Raw genomic sequence first — 19,977 nt, forward strand, 5'->3', positions numbered from 1 at the left:
AATAATGTGATCTATGCAAGTTTTCCAAGTTCTTTGTCATAGGTAGTAAGACTTCTTTGTTTTATTTGGAACTGCTGTATCTACACAAATGCAATGTTTTCAGTTCTGCCCTTGAAATATGTCGTATGTGAGGCTAGCAATCTATGTTTGTTTGCTTGTCAGATATTTAAATTACTTCAGCAATTTTAGATATTAAAAACTTGTCCTTTCTAATAGAATTGTCACAGTAGTGTCCTGTTTTAAGATTCAGTTCTCAGGAGGGCTAGGCACTTACTGTAAGTTTAAAATTCATTAAGAATTCTGCTCAGGAAAAAAAGTAAGCACTAATAAGTTAGGTGCATTCATGGTAGTATAAGCTACATACTGTACATCGCTCTGGTTTTCTGCAGGTAGGAGTTTAGAAATCTCAGGTAATTTCTCCCCCTGTACATTTTGTCACCTTAAGAAGGTTTTCTTTGCTCTTAGTGTTTTGATTAAATTGCTGGCTTTGGTTCATTCATGCATCTTTGATAGTTTCAGGCTGAGCCTCATTTTTTCATTTGAGTTGTCTTCATGCTTTTGGATGTTGGATACTCGAATTCTATAAACAAGTCAACCCAGTTGACAAGAACAGTTGAGTTCACAGCTTCAGTGTATGTAGTTTTGCAATGCAAAACTGTAGCTTAAATCTCTTTTCCAGGTTTCTTAGGCATTTGTTAGATCTCAGTAATATGTAATTTTTTTAAAAAACCATCAGGTTCCTATTGCTTATTTTTTTGCATCTTTTGCCTTATGTAGATAAATTATGCTGATTTAATAATTTAAAAATCTACAGTAAAACCCCTGTCAGTGGAAGTTACTGAATAAGCACTAAATAAAGTCACTTTTCTCACTGCTAATAGTAAACATTAAGGGTAAGACTGACTGCTTTTTTTAGTTCACCTTTTTGTTATAACAGATAAAGGTTATTTTCATCTCTAGCATTTGCTGGCTGGTCACTGTGTTCCATGTCAGAGGCAGCCTTGAATAATCTCTTTGAAGGCAGTATTGAGGCAGAGAATTAGCATTCTCTCCAGCCAGACTCCACTGCACACAGGTTGATTTCTCATTTGTCATGGCAGTGTTTTCATTAGGTCAGCTGAAAAACTGTCCTCCTCTCCTTCAGAATGCAAAATGAGCAGGGAATACAGCGAAATGAAATTACAGAAATAAACGCTAGATAATGTATGTCAATTAACATGAAAGCATTGACATTTAATTGTACACAAATTTTAATAATTTGCTTGAGCATACAAAAAGCAAAACCACAGTTGTTTTGCTCTGGAGTTAGAGTTTGTCTTCATTTTGTGAACTGTAGAAAACAAGGTTGAGTTCCCTATATGCAGTGAAATTGGGCAGCAAACTAGATGAAGAAGTGATTTATCACCTCTCTTGACCCTCTCCATCCCTCCAAAGTTGCTGCTAACACTCAGGTTTGGAAACAGGGAAAATTTTGGAAATGGGGAGGTTTGACAGAAATTTGATAGGATTGTACAGAAAACTAAATAATCAAGCTGTAGTAATTCCTGACACAGCAGTAGTTTAAACTTTCATTGCAAAAAACTAGCTCCACTCTTATATTTTCTATATAACAACAATGGTACAATTCTGTGGGATTTTTTTTGTAATAAAAAACCCCCACTAAAATAAGGAGAAGGATGCAAAAATGTGTCCCTCTTCTAATATCCTTATTTAGCCAATCTACTCTTAAAAAGTTCAGTTAAAATATGCTGTTTCATAAATTTTGTGAAGAGTATTTTAATTTTAAAATAAATACTGTACATGCAGGAAAAAAGTACACAGAAACATAGTAACAGCTGACTAAGGAAGATCAGATAAGAAATTAGCAGTGTCTTCCAATTCACTTAGGAAGAATTCTCTTAAATTTAATTTGTCTTATTATAAAACTGGTCCTTCCAATACTACCTGAGTTGTTATTTTAAACAAACAATTCTTAGCTAGAAATTTAGTAAAGTAACATTTTTCCATTTTTGTCAGAAAAAAATTCATCTTAGTATAGTCTGTGCCTTGGACCTATTCAGACAAAACCAGATCTCTACCACATGCTGGATTTTAATAATATAAATACTTCAGACTTCTAAATTACATAAATAGAGCATGCAGTTGTCAGCCTTGAAAATAACTCTTACATTCAGCTGGTGGATAGGAAGATGTTTATTTTGGGTTGTACAATTCCCATAATGGAGAAGAAATTACTGTTTTGCTGTCCTATTTTTATATTGCTGATCAATTCTCTTTGCACAGTAAGGATACAGTTCTGATTCAGATTTACGATAGGATTTGATCAGTCTTTTCAAGACCAAAGAGAATATTCTTCTCCATTACTGTTTCATTCTTGGGAGTCAGCTGCATGGTTTAATATTCTTGCCCTTTATTTAGCCACAGATTTTGGTTTGGTGTCAAAACCAAACAGATGCTCCAGAAGTGTAAGAGTCGGTGTTTGGAAATACACCTGGCTTCTAAACACCTGGCCATCGCTGCCAGCTACATCTGCCCCAGCTGTCAGCAGCACTGGAAATGGGGGCCTAGAGCTGCCTGCCAGAGGAAATTTCAAACCCTGCCTTCTTCCCTGCCTCATAAGAGAAAGAACACTGACAGAGACAGGCAGTTTTATTTACAAAAATCTGCCTCAGGGAGCTGTAGAATCTGCTGGTGTGGTGCTGCTCTGGAGTAAAACTCAGGCATGCTCTGCTCTCCTTGGCAAGACACTGCGTGTGCTTAAGTCTTAGTATTTGCTTGCCTTATTTCTGCTCTCTGGGGAAGTAATCTGCCCCCTGTGAACAAAAGTGTGAAGAATTCATAACTTTAATAATAAATATGTCTGATCCTATGTTTTAAATACAGTGCTTCTAAGATACCAGAGGCTTTGCATTTAAGAACAGTATATTTTAAAACCTGCTGGCTTCCCCAGGTCATTTCTCAGGCAAGAAGTGCCAGCCCTAGCTGTGGGGGAAGCAGACTCCAAGGTCTGCCATCAGCAGCCATTTCTGATACTCTGGTAAGTCAAGCCTGGTAATTCCAGCATTGGTTGCATGCAACTCAGTTGTCAGCAAAGAAATGATTGCACCATCAGTTAAAAGGGAAAGTCTACTTAATGAAATGCTCTTGATATCTGGAAAACAAAAAATTCTGGTCATTGTACTTTTTCATTAGAAATTACTAATTACACCTCCCTGAGGTCTCCAATGAACAGGTTATTGTGAAGAACTTTTGCACCATATTGATACTGAAGAGGATCTTTTTTTTTCTTAAGCCAAGTCGTTGAGCTTTATGCTTACAGGTGTTGTCAAAAGAGTACGTTTGGATGCAGGTCATGTTCCAGACTGGCATTTGTGACTGCTAAGGCCAGTAAACAATCAAATACTTCAGCCACATAGGGAAGATTGAAACAGGACTGAAAAAAAGTGTGAGATATGAATTCCCAAGGAGCTTAAGGAATGCTTCACTTGACTTCCTTCTGGCAGCCAATAACCAAAGACTGATATTGAAGCCTCATATAAAAAAAACCATTGTCTTCTTTTTCTTATGTAGACTATAGAAATATCATGAGAATGCTGTGTGAAATTCAAATACTACAGCACTACCTTCACAAGATTCATACAGCTGTCTGGGATGCTAAGTATAATTGGACTATTTTTTCTTCTAATTTCTCATATTTCTCTTTTAATTTTTGTTTCATATGTTAAAGCCATGTGAGATAGCATAGTGTCATTTATATTTGCAGTCTGCATAGTCCAATATTTTTTTGCCTATTTTGAATCTTTTTGTGTGTGTGTGTGTGTTAGCCTTGTTGAAGGACCTAACATCTAATTGCTTTCAAAGGAAGAGAATAGCCTACAGAAATGCACACCAACATCTTTATGTGCCCTTTTTTTCGTTTCTCATGCTTCCAAACACATTCTCCAGTGCACTCAGGAAGAGTGAAACACCAAATAAAGGCCAAAGTTTCTGTATGGAAGATGTAGGTTGTCTAACAGGGAAAGTCCAGTGGATTTCATTTTTATATATGCATTCATTTGCAGTGACAACAAGGAGCGGAGCATTATTTTCATCGTCTAATTTTGAAGTATTTTTTATCAGTGGAGGAAAAGTCAATCTTGTTCACGTTTTCATTCCTGTAGGCTCTGGTGTAGTTGTGCTGTCATACAACTGCCAGAATCAGCCCTGCAATTCAACCTATTGGTGTGTATAATGTATATTTTTTCAGGGCTAAGTTGAGCAATGTTGTCAATAGCGTGCTATAAAAAAGCTTGTGGTAGCTGAAGCACAGGATAACTGTAGGAGGGCTGGAGTAGCACTTGCTGCTCTAAAGAGCAATCAGAAATAGTTCAGAAACCAAAGAATTTGACACCACTTAGATGTGAAAAGGGAGTGGAGAAAGGAGGACTTTAATCCCTCAAATGTGAGACAGCATCCCTGTGTCTATGTTTAGCATAATTTGGGATTTGGCACCCTGCATGTGTCTCTCTCTGTTGCAGAACTGGCTGGCTGCCAACGTCAGCAAAAGTCAGTGTAATCCTCCCTCCGAGGAGGCACCTGCACTCGGGGGCAGAGGGTCCTGTACAGCTTTCTGCTGCACCTCCTGGTGTCATCAGCCCTTCTTCCTCTCCACGTGCTAGAGCGGATTTAGAAATGTGATAACTGCCCAGAGGCTTTATAAGCCGTTCTTGCCACATCCTAAATTCATTTGTATTAGTTCATTTACTGCATAGTCAAGTTTTTATTGCATTATTGAGCTTCTATGTGAATAAAAGTCTCTGTGTGAAGGGAGATACTGTGCTGTCAACATCTGCTGAAACCTGGGATTTGTGATATATGCCAGAGTCCTGGGAGTTCTTCAACTGGGGATGGTTTGGAAAAACAGCTGTTGAACAGAAAACTAAATGAAAATTCAGCATTTGTCAACTCTTGACTATCAGAATTCAGAGATGTATAGTGCATTGTTATTTAGAACATCAAGAGTTCCTTTTAACAATTAATATTGTTCTGTGCTGACTGTATTCTTGTTACTGTTTATTCCCTGTATTCATGGGGTTTTTTGGAAGGTTGTGTGTGGCCTAAAATAGGAAGCTTTTCTTTAGCAATCTGCAAACTGATGAAGCAGTCAAAGATGTAGAGCAGTCATTTTCATAGAAAATACTGAAGGAAAGTTTCAGTCTCTAGTGACAAGTAAGCATCTCTTTTTTTTCCTTTGCATTAAAAGATGTTACAAGGTGATAGGAGACACTACTGCTCCTTTAATAAAAATGCTCTTGAAAAGTACTGATGAGCTTCCTCCTAGGATCTGCTTTCTCCACTTTGTATTCAGGAATGCTGCACCAACCAGTATATTTCAAAGGTCTGCACAACACAAAACATCCAGCCAAACATACCACAGATTGATATGAAAGTGAGGCTCTGTAGAGTAGAAGTTAAAGGAACAGGCAATTTTTACTGATTTTTTATTGTTATGATTTCTACTTTAACTCAGGAGAGAAACAGCTTCTCGTAATTTCTGGAAAATATTTAAGGAAAGGCGCAGGGTTAGTAACTGAGAAAAATAAAATAGTTTCCTGTTCTTCGGTTGGAAGATACAGTAAAAGATTTCTGTTGCCTGAAGTGGAAAAATTTTCCTGCACAGTAAATAGAAGCAAAAGTAAAACAAAACAAAAAACATGGAAGGGGATGTTTTTTCCAATAGGTTTTCAGGGTGAGAAATGGAAATAAATACTGAAATATTTCTGACCAAGACTTACCTGCCTTACCTTCTGATTCTCTTCTCTACTGAGGAAAAATAGGTTTTCTATTTAATTTAATTCAGATTCTGAGGATTCGAATTAAAATTGTTTGAGCAGAAACAGTGCTGCTTGTATATATTTAAACTGTGGGAGGAGTTAAAATGCAGACTGTTGGGCATCTCTTGGATGGGTAAGGAATTGCAATTAAAAGGTATGAGAAATAATTTAGCACGTATTGGGGAAGTCTGTAAAAGCAGTTTTTATAAATTCCTATAAAACACGGGAGACTATATGCAATTTTATGGAGGGTCAAGTTGGCAGCTAAACTAGTTAAATACTCTGCATTTAGAGCATCCAAAAAAACACTGCTGCAAAGCTTTATATTATTCCTCAGTGTTTATGGATGCTTTCAGTTTAGTTGGCTCTGTCAAAAGTTCAGTACAGTTCAGCTCCCATCTATAGTTATAATATCAAAGGAGATTTTCAAGACTGTACAGTCCTTGGTATAAGCAGTGAGATGAAGGAATAAAAAATTTTTTTGAGACTAAAGCAACTTTAGATCAATCTTCAGATATTTTTCTTTATCAATTCCAAATCACTCATTACAAACATAAGAAATTGTCATTTGGGGTAGAAAGAGTTCTGGGGTCAAGAAGCCTTGGCCAGTAGTTCAGTTGAACTATACAAAAGCGCCTCCATTTTACAGCTTTAGGCAATAGACTGCCTGGAATCTCTTGTCTGCTACTTCAGCTTACCTAGTATCAAACCAAAGCTAAAACAGAAAGCTTGGAGTATTGGTTTCATACTCAGGTAACAGGCTGCTTAGCAGTTTTCCTTACCTAAAAGTAAAACCATAATTTTGAAATATCTTTGGTTTTGAAAGGTGAAATTTAAGGATGCTGAACTTGCAGGGCCAATGACAACAGGGTTCGAACTGTTAAGAGAGTGAGTTCAGGAAATGTTGATACTTTGCTTGGGTGACATTACACATACAGAACTGAGCTCCAGATTTTGTGATACGTCTATTAAACTGAATGTAGTATTTTAGTCCCTTGCCGTATTTTTTGCTGGTTCTTGGCTGTCCTAGAACCTTATTTATTTGAATAGATTTAAGTGTGAAAAAACCAAACCTAATAAAAGCCATCCCTGTAGGATTATGCCATACTTTTAGCAATGAATCTGTCACTGTGTCCATCTGAATTGTGGCAAGATTTTTCTTCTGTTTATTTTCTGCTAGACATAGCTTTCTTAGCAGTTATTTATTTGAATTTCAAAAATGTAGTTTGCTTCCTAGGGAACACCGTGGTCTAGCAAAATGATTTTCTGGTCAGGCTTCTCTTAAAACCATACTGGATAGACATAGGAGTTGGACAGTTATTTCCCTCCCTCATTCTCCAAGCTGTGAAAAAGAAGCAGCACAGCAAAAATTAGATTTGAGAAAAACATGGTCTGCTCAGTTTGATTGTTAAGGCTTCCTTAATAAAATTTTTAAAAGCAATAAAAGAATAAGCAGATTGGACCACTCAGGCAAATGGAAACAAGCTTTTTTGGGCAAGTTTTTAATCCAAAATATATAATTATGAGAGGTAGACTAGGAAAGAAAACTAAAAGCATTTCTTAAATGACTAGTCCTAAAAATAAGTAAGCAAAGAATATTAACCATCTGTACAGATCTTGCAGGGGTTTTCCTGTAGCAGGCATTTCCTTAGAATTTTGTAAGCCATTCTGATTTTCCAGAAATTCCCGTAAAGTCCTCATTATCTTCACTTTCGGTTTATTGTCCTCTACCCCTCCTCCACCTTCCTCCTAGTGAATGTATAACATGCAGGATAAATCCTCTTCAAAAAGCTTTTGTTTACTGACTCAAAAAGTTGTTACATCCCAAAACTCATTCTCCAACTGAAAAACATTTCAAATTTGTTGCCTTTTTTCCTATCATGTGCATTATTTTTGAGAATTACAATGTAAACAAACCATGAGAAATTGGTTTCTAACCTAATAATGAGAGATCTGAAATAGATTGAAGGAACCAGTTCCCACTTGGAATAAAAAATGGTATCTTGGCTGTGGAGAAGATTTCTTCCAGCATATCAGTTGTGTAAAGCAGTCCCAGTGTGAGTTATGCTTCATAACACATTGAAGAAATTCGCTTAGTTTTTTGGGGAAAAAAAGCATGTTTCAAAGTCCATTAATCTCTGGAACATGGGACATTTATAATGTTCTTTTCTAATGCTGTTTTTGGCTTTTAGCCGTCTCAGTGGTGCAGTGTAGATGTCATAAGCCATCCAATCAGACCAGGCCAAGTCTTACAGAGGCATGGAAGTTCATCAGGTACGGCTCATCCAGTTGTGAGGCACAGGTCAGCATTGACACAGAATTTAAGTTTGATAGGGGTGTAAACAGAGATAAATTTGTCTTTTGGTCGTGTTTAAAGGCATATTATAACTTCCTTTAAAGTTGTTTTGTCTTACATAACCTTTGATTTTGAAACTTAGCCTTGATATATAAACATACTTCTAATGTATGTGTGCACCTGAGAGGAAAAAAGTGAACAATAAATCAAATCTAGATTTTGCATATCATATAACCCGTCATCTTTGGTTTATACAAGCACATGCTCCCTGCTTTCAAGGGACCATGGTCAGGGAAGGCAAGGTTCAAAGCACCATGCTTGAGAGAGCAAGAGTTTCCTAAGCAGTGCACATCTGTTCATGAAGTACTTTTGTAATATGCAACCATGAATGACCTTCTCTAAGTTTGTATTTTAAATGGAAACCTAGGACAACATGGACACTGTTGAGATTGTACAGTTATTATCAGATGTTGTATCCAGTTTGATCAGTGGAAATTTTAACAGTGATTTCAGTCAGAGCAGAATTTGGCTGTTTTTTTTACAAAGTCTTATCAAAACCCAGATGGAAGAAGTGATTTATTTATTGGCACAGGCTTTCTAGAAATAACTATAAAAGTAAGAGAGAACCTTGAAACACAAACATAGCATCACATAATGAAATCAACATTTATTTTTCCTAATTCTTACTCTTTATAAGAAATAGACACTAGAAGACTTTGAGACTTGTTAGAGGCATAGAATATCTGTAGTAAAGGCTGGAATAGGGGCAGAGGATTTTTTTTTCTCTTTGTCAGGGAGGATCTGTAAGATCTGATCTCCTCAGAGGCAGGAAGAAGTTGATACAGTGAAAGGAATTGCCTTAATGGTCTCTTTTGCAGAAGAGGAGATGCATTTACTCAGTCTGATGTTCTTCTAAGGTGGAGATGAAGGATAGTCTGGGAGAGCTTCTTTCTTGGCAGATGCTGCAGGATCTATTCTGCCCATGGTAGTAGGGAGTAGCATGACTTTCAGGACGGGCCAGAGCAGCAAATGTGTCCTCTCCTAATATGGGCCACAGTCCACTCTTGACTTGTCTGTTTTCCCTCCTTTCTTCTGACATAAAGGTAAGGGTTTTTTGGGATGTGGGTCCATTTTTCATCAGAAATTAATACTCAGTAGTGATGTATTGCTTGTTCACTGTATTTTTTATTCCCTTATCCTTACTAAGAGGAGCAGGGATGGAAAGCAAAAAGCAAAGGTAAATATTATTCTCTTAACCTGGTAGACATCAGGGTGTTCTCTGGGGCTCAAAGAGGCTTTCTTCCCTCAGGTGGGCACTCATGGTGCTGTGAGCAAAGTAATGGCTGTCAACAAAGTAAAATAGATGAGATAGAGAACAAAACCAGACTGGTAATTATTGTGGTTAATTGGTATCATTCATTAGCTTGTTTCTGAAAGCAGTCACAGAATATCTCCCTTGTGAGGGATGAGAGCAAACTAGAAGCTAAATATTCTTTCACTGCAATTCTTTGTAAGAATTTTCTTAATGTTTCATGATACGTGGACTAGAAAATATCCCTTTATTATCAGAATAGTAGACATTTTATGTGTACACACACAGACAAGTTAACTGCGCTACTCTGTGTCTTCATTCCTTCTCACCTGTCATTTGCCTGTCTTGGTTTCTTCTGAGTATGATATCTCGGGGGAAAAGCACTGCACTTTAAAAAGGCCCAGGCTGTGCTGGATCCAAGTTTCATGACTCACTGGCAGCTGCAACAATGGAGTTTTAGCAATCCATGTGTGGATAGGAGGAAACGCCTCACTTCTGTCATACACTGGCAGAGCACGCAGTGTGGCCCCATTTGCAAACACAAGAGAAGCATGACTGCTGGAGCTGTGTTTACTCTTCAGACAACTGAGCTGCATCTTCTGGATCAGGTAAAAAAACCCCACAGGCTAGTGGAAGCATCCCACAGGCTGAGCTGTGTTGTGCTGTGTGACATGACACAGATAACAGAGCCCCAGTCTCTCTGGACTCTGTGATCTGACATAATATACATAATGTTAATCAGGAAAGCTCTCATAGTGCTTTCCTAACAACCCTAATCTCATTTTTCATTACATGGGCCAATTTATATCCCTGAGAGCTTATCTTAGTTTTCTTCCCTGTCAGTGATGTCATCCAAAATACTAAAATTCACTGCTTTATTTATTTTTGCCAGTGGAGAAATCTGTTTTCTATGAATAGTAGAAATGGAAAACAGATGATCAGAACTTCAGCACAGTTATTCTCCACATTAACTGTCCTGTATTTAAGGTAATAGTGCTTACCTTGTCATCCTTCTCACTCACCTTCAGTTTGAGGAAATTGTAACTGTGGCCATAAGCTCTGAGGAAAAAAGATAATGTGTTCCATCCACTTTCCCTTTCCACCTATACTCACTTAAACATTGCCTTCCTTTGATGTAGTCAGGTGTAAAAGCGTATAGTTCTGTCTAGTTTGTCTTGGGGCACAGGTTAGTCTCTTTAGCAGATACTTATTCAGGATCTTATATTTTTGTTATGAAGCTAATGATAAATCCAGATCTATATACCATAACAGTAAGATAAATACTTTAATGTTTTTACTGTATTGTTTCAGAAGGGAGATGACTCCCTGGTAGTATAATACATTCTCTAATGGGTTCAAGAAGTCCTGTGAGGCTCTGATCTGGCTGCATGCCTGATAGATCAGTAGGTTTCTAACTTTCAGCTTTTAAGCCCAGCAGTCTGGCCTAATAGAAAAATGAGGAAATGGACTTTTAGTCATGATGTAAACAGCATTAGCATTTTCTGGGTCTAGAATGCCAATTCTGCCAAACCATGAAATTATATACATACTGATTTTACAGAAGAGACTTTGGTTGACTGGGCACCAAAATAAAATCATTAAATCATTCAATATAGAATATAAGCTGGCATTTCAGAAGTTAGGTAGTAAGGAAAGAAAAAATATGTTTAGACTGATGAAAATTTTAGACTTAAAGGAAACATTTTTTGGTTTATGTTTATTTTTAACATCAAAAAATGCCTCCATGGGGAAAGGCAGTTTGATCAGGGAGCACATGATAGAAGAGAAATTATTTAAATTTTGATTCAAATTGAATCCAATCCAAGTGATCAGTATCTGACTAGAAAGAATATCTGACATTTAGAGATGGTAGTTCATCTGACAGGAATTGATGTTATAGTTCATTTTTCAATGAAGTAATTTTACATAAAATAATACTTTCATTAGTTGATTGGTTTCAGAGAAATCATAAAAAGTGAATTTTTTTTTGCTTATTAGCCCAAGAGAAGTTGATTTTCCCTGTGAGGTTTACATTAGTAGAATGGCAGAAGAGCCCATGACACGGGAAAGATTTCATCAGTATCTAGTTTTCCACAGAAACATTCAATGAAAAACAAGGGCCAGTATATTGTTTAGCCTCTTTTTAAGGAAATGAGACGTAGATGACTGTACTGTGCACTCACTGGTGTTTCTCTGGTATCTTTTGTACCTCTTATGCGATTTCTAATTCAAGGTTGAGGAAGAATGCATTTTCCCCAAATAACTGCAACTGACCCCAGTAAGGAGGTGTGTTATCTCACGGTTACCTGTTGTGCTGGAAGCACACACACCTGCAGAACTGGCTACAACTTGTTGAGTTCTTAAATGAGATATGTGGCAGGTTGTGGGGACACCCAAAGGTCGATTTACAGTGTGGACATCAGTTGTAGGTGCTTTGGGATAGTGGATAATTCTGCAGGGCAGGGGAAGGAACTGGAATTCATACTGAGGCAAGGCAGACAGTAGAAATTGCAGGATTCATGTATCTAAGGCTTATTCAGTCATCTGCTCATGCAGCAACTTACAGTGCTCTATGAGTACTTTAGTAAATCTAAAGAAAATTTGCTAAGTATTTTCTGGTTTAGTACGCATAGGTGATTTGTTAAGCAAGATGGAAGCACAACTCAGACATAAAAGGGGATTTTTGCTTGCTACTGTAGCTAGAAATATATATTCTTGTGCCTTGTAAACAGGTACATTTTCTTAATGAAAATATCTCAACAGCATTTTACAAATAAAAGTGATGTTTTTAATGTATCACGCTTTTAGCAGCTCTGTTCAGTGCCATGCACAAAAAATAAAAACGAATACCCAAATACTTAATTTCCTTTTTTTTGGTTATTTTATTGCATACCATTTAAGCATTAGTATGTTTATTCCTGAGGCTTGATACTTGTGGTAGCGGTATTTTGAATATCCCATCTGATTTTGCCACAGAAACATCTTAGTACCTTAAGGATAGCAGAATTATTAGTGCTTTTGTTTTCTAATTGGAGTTCTTAGCTAAGTTATATAGTATCCTACTACCTGACAGAAATTTTAAGGCAATCCTTCTCCAACTCCTACTAAAACTTTTTGGTTGTTCTCAAGGAGCTGATACAATGTCCTTTCTCTTTTCATAAGTAGAGCTAAATCCAGATCTCTTTTTAGATCTTGGGCATGCACTCACCAGCTGAAGAGCCTGTAATGAAGGATTGGATCATTTGTTTAATGAGTGTTCTGCATGATAGAAACAAGGGCAGATGCAGCTCCTTGCTCTTCCCAGTAAATCCAGGCCTGTGGAACATACTTTGAAGTGGTGACAGTTTTATGTTCTTTGAAGTAGAAATTAATTACTCTTTTTAAACCAGATGAATTAGGGTTTAGAAGGTAATGCAGGCTACCTCTGAAGCCCAGAAGTCAGGAATCAGAAAACTTAAATGATGTAGAGCATGTAATTTTCTCCAATATTTCTTTCTATTGATTCCAGTGATAATTAAATATGAACCTTTTGGCAGTTCCCGGAACATTTTTATCAAATTTTACAGTGATGGATTGAAGGTCTCCATGTTCAGAGGTGAACAGAGTTGTTAGCATAACTCAGTCTGAGCTGGTTGAATGCACTTTGCTAACATTATTCTCGAGGGTAAAAGACGATTTTCTTTTTGTGTACTAGGAGAAATATATTACAGGTCTTTGACAAACCTAAATTTGGAGGCCCTTGATGAATTATTTGAGCTTGGTTCACTCTGGCAAACCTTTTTGATTTGATGCTTTTGGTTTCAGTAAATGCTTCTATTGCAGCTGGTTTTTTTCAAACTGTCCATTATCTTTCAGAGCAAATACAGCAGTGATACAATACATGAAAATGAGGGAGTCAGTAAACATGTGATTTTTTTTTCTACTTCCTGATACATTTTTTGTGAAATAGGAAAGCACTTTTCAAATCTAGCCTCAACTGGACTGATAATTGTTCTGGTCAACGGTGAAGAACATCCTTGGTATTAAATACTGGATATACCACCCTAAGCTGAAATACTGGTACCTCATTGGAATTCTTTATAGATGTGCCCTTATCATCACCTAGTGCAGAGTGATCTGACTTGTGTGGCTGTTACTGCTTTTTATGTGAATGAAACTTGTTCACAGGAGGGAGTGTGAGTCATCTGTGGTTGTGACCAAACCCAGATAAGAGCTATGTTGTGGTTTAACCCCTGCAGGCCACTAAACACCAGCAACCTGGAAGGGTAGAGGGTAGAACCAGACGAGTCAAAGTGAGAAAACTAGCGGGTTGAGATCAAGGCATTTAATAGGTAAAGCAGAAGCTGTGCATGAAAGCAAAGGAACACAAGGGATTCATTCACCACTTCCCATGGGCAGGCAGGTGTTCAGCCATACCTGGGAAAGCAAAGCTCCGTCACAGGTAATGATGACTGGGGCAGACAAACACCATTCCTCCAAACATCCCCCTCTTTCTTCTCCTTCCCTTGGCTCTATATGCTGAGCACACCACCACAGGTCTGGGATAACTTTGTGGTCACTTGGGGTCAGGTGTCCTAGCTGTGTCCCCTTACAGCTCATTGTGCACCCCCAGCCTCCTCACTGTTGGGGTGAGGTGAGAGGCAGAAAAGGCCTTGACCCTGGGTAAGTTGTGCTTGGCAACAGCTGAAACATCCCTGTGTTATCAACAGTTTTTGTCACAAATCCAAACCACAGCTCCATACCAGCTACTGTGAAGAAAACTAACTTTCCCAGCCATAATCAAACACATGCTAGAACAGGGACACCTCACACAATCTTACGCATCTAATGCTCAAAGCATAATGTATAAGCAAAATCTATGGCTGTCAAAACATGCTCATTGGATCACTGAAATCCAATAACTAAATTTTGTCCTTCAGTGAACTGGCAGTTTAAAGGTACACGAAGTCACCAAAGTCAGAACTTGAAAATACCACTTAACGATAAATAGCAAAAAGTGAATTTCTTTTTGCTGAATATAGAATAAAATTTACTAATTCCTGCAACATATTGGTCACCATTTAAATATTCCCATGTTTTTAGAAAAAAACTATTTAATTGCCCAACTGTCAATAAATGATACATAGGCAGTGTGGGTAGCTATGAAATAGAGAATTTTCTTGCTTTTGTGGTGTTTCTTCAGCATTAAAATAGTATAGAAATGAAGAGGCCTGCAGTTCAGAGTGATTCTAACTTGTTCCCTGCTAAGACATTTGGAATGTCCTCACAACCAGAGGACATTGCTAAGAGACTTGTAATGTTTTTTAGTGCTGTGATGTGTGGTAGGATGGTAACTTATATAACTAAAGTTTATATTATCTCATGGGTTTTGGAAAAATAGTAACAAAAGAAGCTTAAAGGTTCTCTGGAACAAAGGGTTGTTTAATCAAAAAGAAGATATTTGTGTCTTTGTCAAAAAGCAAGCACCTTTGGTTTTGGGGGTTTTTGTTTGTTTGTTTTTTTACGTCTTTTTTGTATTTATAGCAACAGAAATTCATACTTACACTTGGCTTACCACAGGGAGATATTTTTGGCTTTGGTAGAAGCTATTTCTGTCTGGCATAAAGAATGGTTTATGAAGGAGGTTTTGAGCAGAATTTCATATTCTCCAATGGGTAACATGATTGCCTTAAAGTGATTAGTGAGAGATTTCTTAATACATGGAGGGGATCTCCTGCCGTATTGTTTGGAATAGACAATATACTCTTCAAATGCAAATAGTTTATACAATTTCAATAATACTTCAATATGTTGGAAATCCTCTTAGCAACACTACAGCTAAATTAGTGGTAGAACCATAACATAAAACAAATGACTTGCTATTGAAAGTGGAGGCAGCATCTGTGTGCTGTTTGTAAAGGCTCAGTTTCTGAAGAAAGATTAAATAAGGTCCTGGTCCTGCCTGATTACTTACATGCATAAAGTTCCTGATATGTAATTTTTTTGGGGATAAGAGCTTTTGTAATTTCCCAGGCAAGAGCCATATCTGTCTCTTTGCTTTGTGATACACCTCCAGTGTGAATGAACTTATAATACTCAATTTGAATTTCTTGCAAAAGCAGTGACTTAAGCTTCAGCACTGAGTTAAAATCAGAATAAACAGGGAACAAGCATTGCAGAGACTCTTGGCACATGGGCAGTTGTTCTCTTTTGCACTATCGAGTTGACTTGTTTGTAGCCTGGGTGTGCAGTGAGCTCATCTGTAGAAAGATAAGACCTTGGATCTCCACTGCTTACAGATCTAGTTGCCAGTTTGCTGACCTCAATAGCTAGCGGAACAGCCTGCAGCCAGTAGAAGATGATGAGATGTTGCCATGATTAACCAAAGCAATTTTAAAAATTTTTAATCTCATTGTAACTTGATGGTGGCAGCAGGAAGTGTGTTTTTTGATGTCTTTGGCTGTAGCTCTTGAACGCAGGCAGGAGTCTGGTGCTCAGCCTGGGACTACAAGTACTGTGCCTCTTTTGCAGGGACAGAGGAATGCTGAGTGATGTGCACAGCTATGGTTTATCTTTAGCTATAGTCTTAACTTTCTAATCAAAATACAGCTGAAATCAGTCCAGCTCCTTACAGTTACTGATACAGTTAATACACAGACTTTTTAGTATTTGTTCCATTCTCTGGTGTACACTCACCCTTTCAACATCTTTTAAGTCTGCAGCCTGGTGGTGCCAATACTTCTCAAGGACAACTGGAAGGGCAGATGAGTGAGGTTATGATGAGTCAGTAGCACACTGGTGCAAGGACAAGTGGCATACTAATGGTGGGGGTCCCTTACCGCCTTCTCATAAATCCACTAAGAGACAGTTTTACATGTTTTCTAGCATGGTTGGCTTACTTGCACTTTCTTAATTGATTCCCAGTTCCACATTGTACTTTTTCTTCTGTTTACTGCTGCTAAAACTGATTTTACCTGACTCACTCCTTTACAATGTGACTTATATTTTCTGGCTCATGCCTTTGGTAGTTGTCTGTGTCAGTGTTGTGCTAACTTTGGGGTTTCTTCTAGGGTTGTAGATAATTCTGTGATTTTTTTTCCATGACGCTACAGTTAATGGTATAGTACTAAAGTTTATGAAGGAGCTTTCTCAATATTTGGCTTCTGATGATTGGAAATCTTTTATGTCAGGGCATACCTTCCTGTGAATGTGCCTGTTTTTCAGCTGAATTTAAGCCTGGCCTTCAGCATATGAGGTGAGTTAAGTTAACATCTGAGCTTAAGGAACACTGACTCACACAGTAGACAATAGTCCCAGAAAGAGCTAAGCTACATAGCTACATAATGTTTTTAAGCTTTTTTTTTTTTTTTTTTTAATGGGAAGGATATGTCGGAAAGGCCCTATGTGTGGGAAGAAGAAGAAAGATACTTAAAAGGATTAGGTGGAAATGCAGAGGAGGGCTTTATAGAAGGGTGGGAAATTATTGCTAACAGTTTGACTAAAGCTACTAGAAAAATGTCAGAAATCCTTACTATTCCAAGTCAGTACTGATTTTTTAATGCAATTTATACCTTCAGAAATGCTTTGTTTATTGGTTCGTACCAAGATCTTTTTTCTAGTGTGACAAACTAGCATATTGATTTTTCAATTGAACTTTAGTATCTCTAGGTAGGCAACAGCTTTGTGTGTCTTTGAAACTTGGAATATCTAACCTCCTGACATGCACAGAAAACAATGCATGACTTAAATTTATGCAGGATTCTGCATACTGTATTCCCAGCCAGAAGCCATTCCTAAGTAGATCATGGAGATACAAGTATCTTTTTGATACAAACCATGTATTTGTCTTTGAGCTTCGTGAAGTTCTTACTTTCCCTGTGTTTCTTGTCTGTGGGTGATGTTTTGCATGATATACTCCTTCTATGGTGTCATCCACAATGTATTAATATATGTGACAAGTACTACAAAAGGGCTTTTCTCTGAGTGGAAGTTAATTTATAATGGCCTTTTTTTACCATTGCTGTGCACAGCCAGTGTCTGGTGCTAAACTGATGGGTTCTTCTGATTAGCTGAGTCTGAAAGTGGTGTTTACAAGGTCACCTTATGATTGCTTTGGCATTACTGAGTTCAGCAGTAATCTTTATCCATCACAGCTCTCCCTCTTGCTTCACAGTGTGATTAAGGGTGAAGAATTGAAGATGTTCTAAAATTCTGTGTGTTTTTTGATAAAGTTTCATGTACAGAGATTCATGCAAATCACGTCATTATCTTTTACAGCCAAATGTGAATGGGAAAAGTGGGGTAAAACTGAAAATATTCTGCCTGTCTTCGTTATGTTATGAGCTAAAATTGTCCAATCATATTTTCATGACACCTGATGCAGTATTGTGAATCCTTGTAAAATGAATATGATCGCTTTTCCACCTATATCAGTGTCTCGATTCAGGTACCAGTAGATAGAAATACTTTGACATCAATGCTGTTCCTCAAATATGAAAGAGGAGTATGGTTTGATGGCTCCCAGAGCTGTCTGTGGAAGATGCTTATTTAGTCACCAGGAGTGAATCTTGCTGGAGCATCTCCTTCCCTTGCTGTGCCCTGTATGTGGGCAGGGGAGCTACTGAGCTGTGAGGACTAAATCTGCTGGTGATTTCTTTAACCGTTTTTTTTTTTTTCCTTACATTGCACAGCAGTCATAAGCTTTAGCTGAAATAAATGAATGCAAATATTTTTTGTAAATCTTTGCACTTTGTAAAACAAGTGCAAAGTTTGGTGTAAAATAAAGGGATGATAGAAAATAATATAGAGAAAGTTACAGAAAGACTAGTAGTGTTAGGGAGTTTCATTGAATATGGTAGTAAATAGTTCTCATGCCTTTGCTTTGGAAAAATACATAACTAGCCTGGAGAACTCTAACAGGAAAATGCTTAAAATTCTTAAAATGCTTGCCATTTCAGAAAACCATTCAGAACCTTGATGCTGGTTTTTTTTCTCTTTTTAATTTATTTTCCAATCCAGCTGATCAATTTTGAAGCAAGCATGTAAACCTTTCATCTATTCAGAACTGAAAGAATGACAGAATATATTGCATTATTCTGATGGTGTACTTAATAATTTGTTACTCCAAGAACTTCATACTCAAGATAAACGTCTTTCTTGAAAACCAGTTTTTAGAGTTAATAAGACTTCTGACCATGCAAATATGTACTCAGCAAGAAGTGAATGGAGAATAAAACTTGGGCATGGCAAAGTGAGTCTTTCTCTGTCTGTGGCTCTGTAAGAGTAGTTAAAATTATTAAAATTAGTTTTATCCACATAATCTCAGTAGTAGTTTACAAGGAGGTAGAAATAGTAAAGTTTTATAGATGGGAAACACCCTGATATTCTGTCCATGTCAGCAGCAGCAGAAGGATTAAGCCCAGGTGTCTTAACATGTACACTAACTGACTTAGGAACAGGGAGAAGGGATGAGCCTGAAAGTACAGTCATCATCTTCTTCTCTCAGCACAGTGAAAAGTAGTACAGTAAGAGTACAAGAGAAACGGAGTAACAAACAAAAACCTTGACTAAGCTACCTACAGAGTAATACTTTGGAGCCTAAGTTCCTGGATTTTTTTTATGGCACTCATAGAATTAGCAATTGGACTTTATATATCTAAAATAATTCCATATCTCACATACTTAAATCTTTGACCTTTTGGCTATTAACACAAATTAAAAATCCTATTTGTAAAACGAATGAACTACAGTTACAAAAGGAAATACGGAGATAGGAGTGAGCTGAAAATCTGTTCCTTTTATGTAGCAAACTTCTGAAATGAGTTCTCTCTTTTATACAATGGAATGGTTGGGGTTGCTGTAGATCTTTGAAGCATTTGAAAATGGCAAGTAGTGCCACTGTAGTGTAGTTCCTACCTTTAATCCACTGATCAAGATGTATAGTGGATGTTACTTCCAAACTGCTAAGAGAGGCAATTGAGATTTGGAGGTAGTTTGACAGCATATACAGCTGTGAATCAGAAAAGAGGGGGATGAAGAAGTCATAACCAAAGTTGTGTACATTTTTTTTTTTTCTGGAAGGCCATGGCAACATTTGATGGATGGAGACAAATATAGGGAGGGATCAGAAGAGATACCACAGAGCAAAGAATTATGTGTTAGAGAAAGCCGGAGTTTGCTGATAGTATGTGTCTGAACAGGTATCTCAGTGTAATTTACTTCAGGAGAGAGCTCTGGGATCAAGAGTTTCTGATAATAATAACTTGGAAAAGTAGCTAAATCTTCACCCAAGCCAGTTTGTAAAGGTAGCCCATGATAGCTTGTTGTGAAGTAATCAGGAAAAATAAAACCAAACAAGTTTACTCTGCTTTTAAAGTTTAATTTTAGTAGAATTTTATGGGTATGTCCTATCTTTATACAAAAAAGTGACTAACTGGACACGCACATATTTATGAATGCTAGAAACATCTGAGAAAAGCTAATTGTATGAGAACATTAAGAAAATATGCATAACAAATTCTAACAATTGGTAACTGAAAAACTGAGGATTGAGCAAACAACTGAACCTTGGTTTTATT

The 19,977-nt window shown here is 37.3% G+C and overlaps 1 protein-coding gene across 1 annotated transcript in view; it reads left to right on the forward strand.

The window, feature by feature from the left end:
* The window catches only part of CNTN1 (contactin 1), a 200,348-nt gene that overhangs the window by 22,961 nt on the left and 157,410 nt on the right, over positions 1 to 19,977 (forward strand). Inside the window, exon 2 of the mRNA XM_066183095.1 lies at positions 19,481 to 19,599. The gene's annotated coding sequence lies outside the window, so the exon portion shown is untranslated. The remainder of the gene's footprint in view (positions 1 to 19,480; positions 19,600 to 19,977) is intronic.

Source organism: Chamaea fasciata, unplaced genomic scaffold (genome assembly GCF_029207755.1).
Source record: "Chamaea fasciata isolate MVZ Bird 193981 ecotype frontalis unplaced genomic scaffold, bChaFas1.0.hap1 SCAF_5, whole genome shotgun sequence".
NCBI classification, from domain to species: domain Eukaryota; kingdom Metazoa; phylum Chordata; class Aves; order Passeriformes; family Sylviidae; genus Chamaea; species Chamaea fasciata.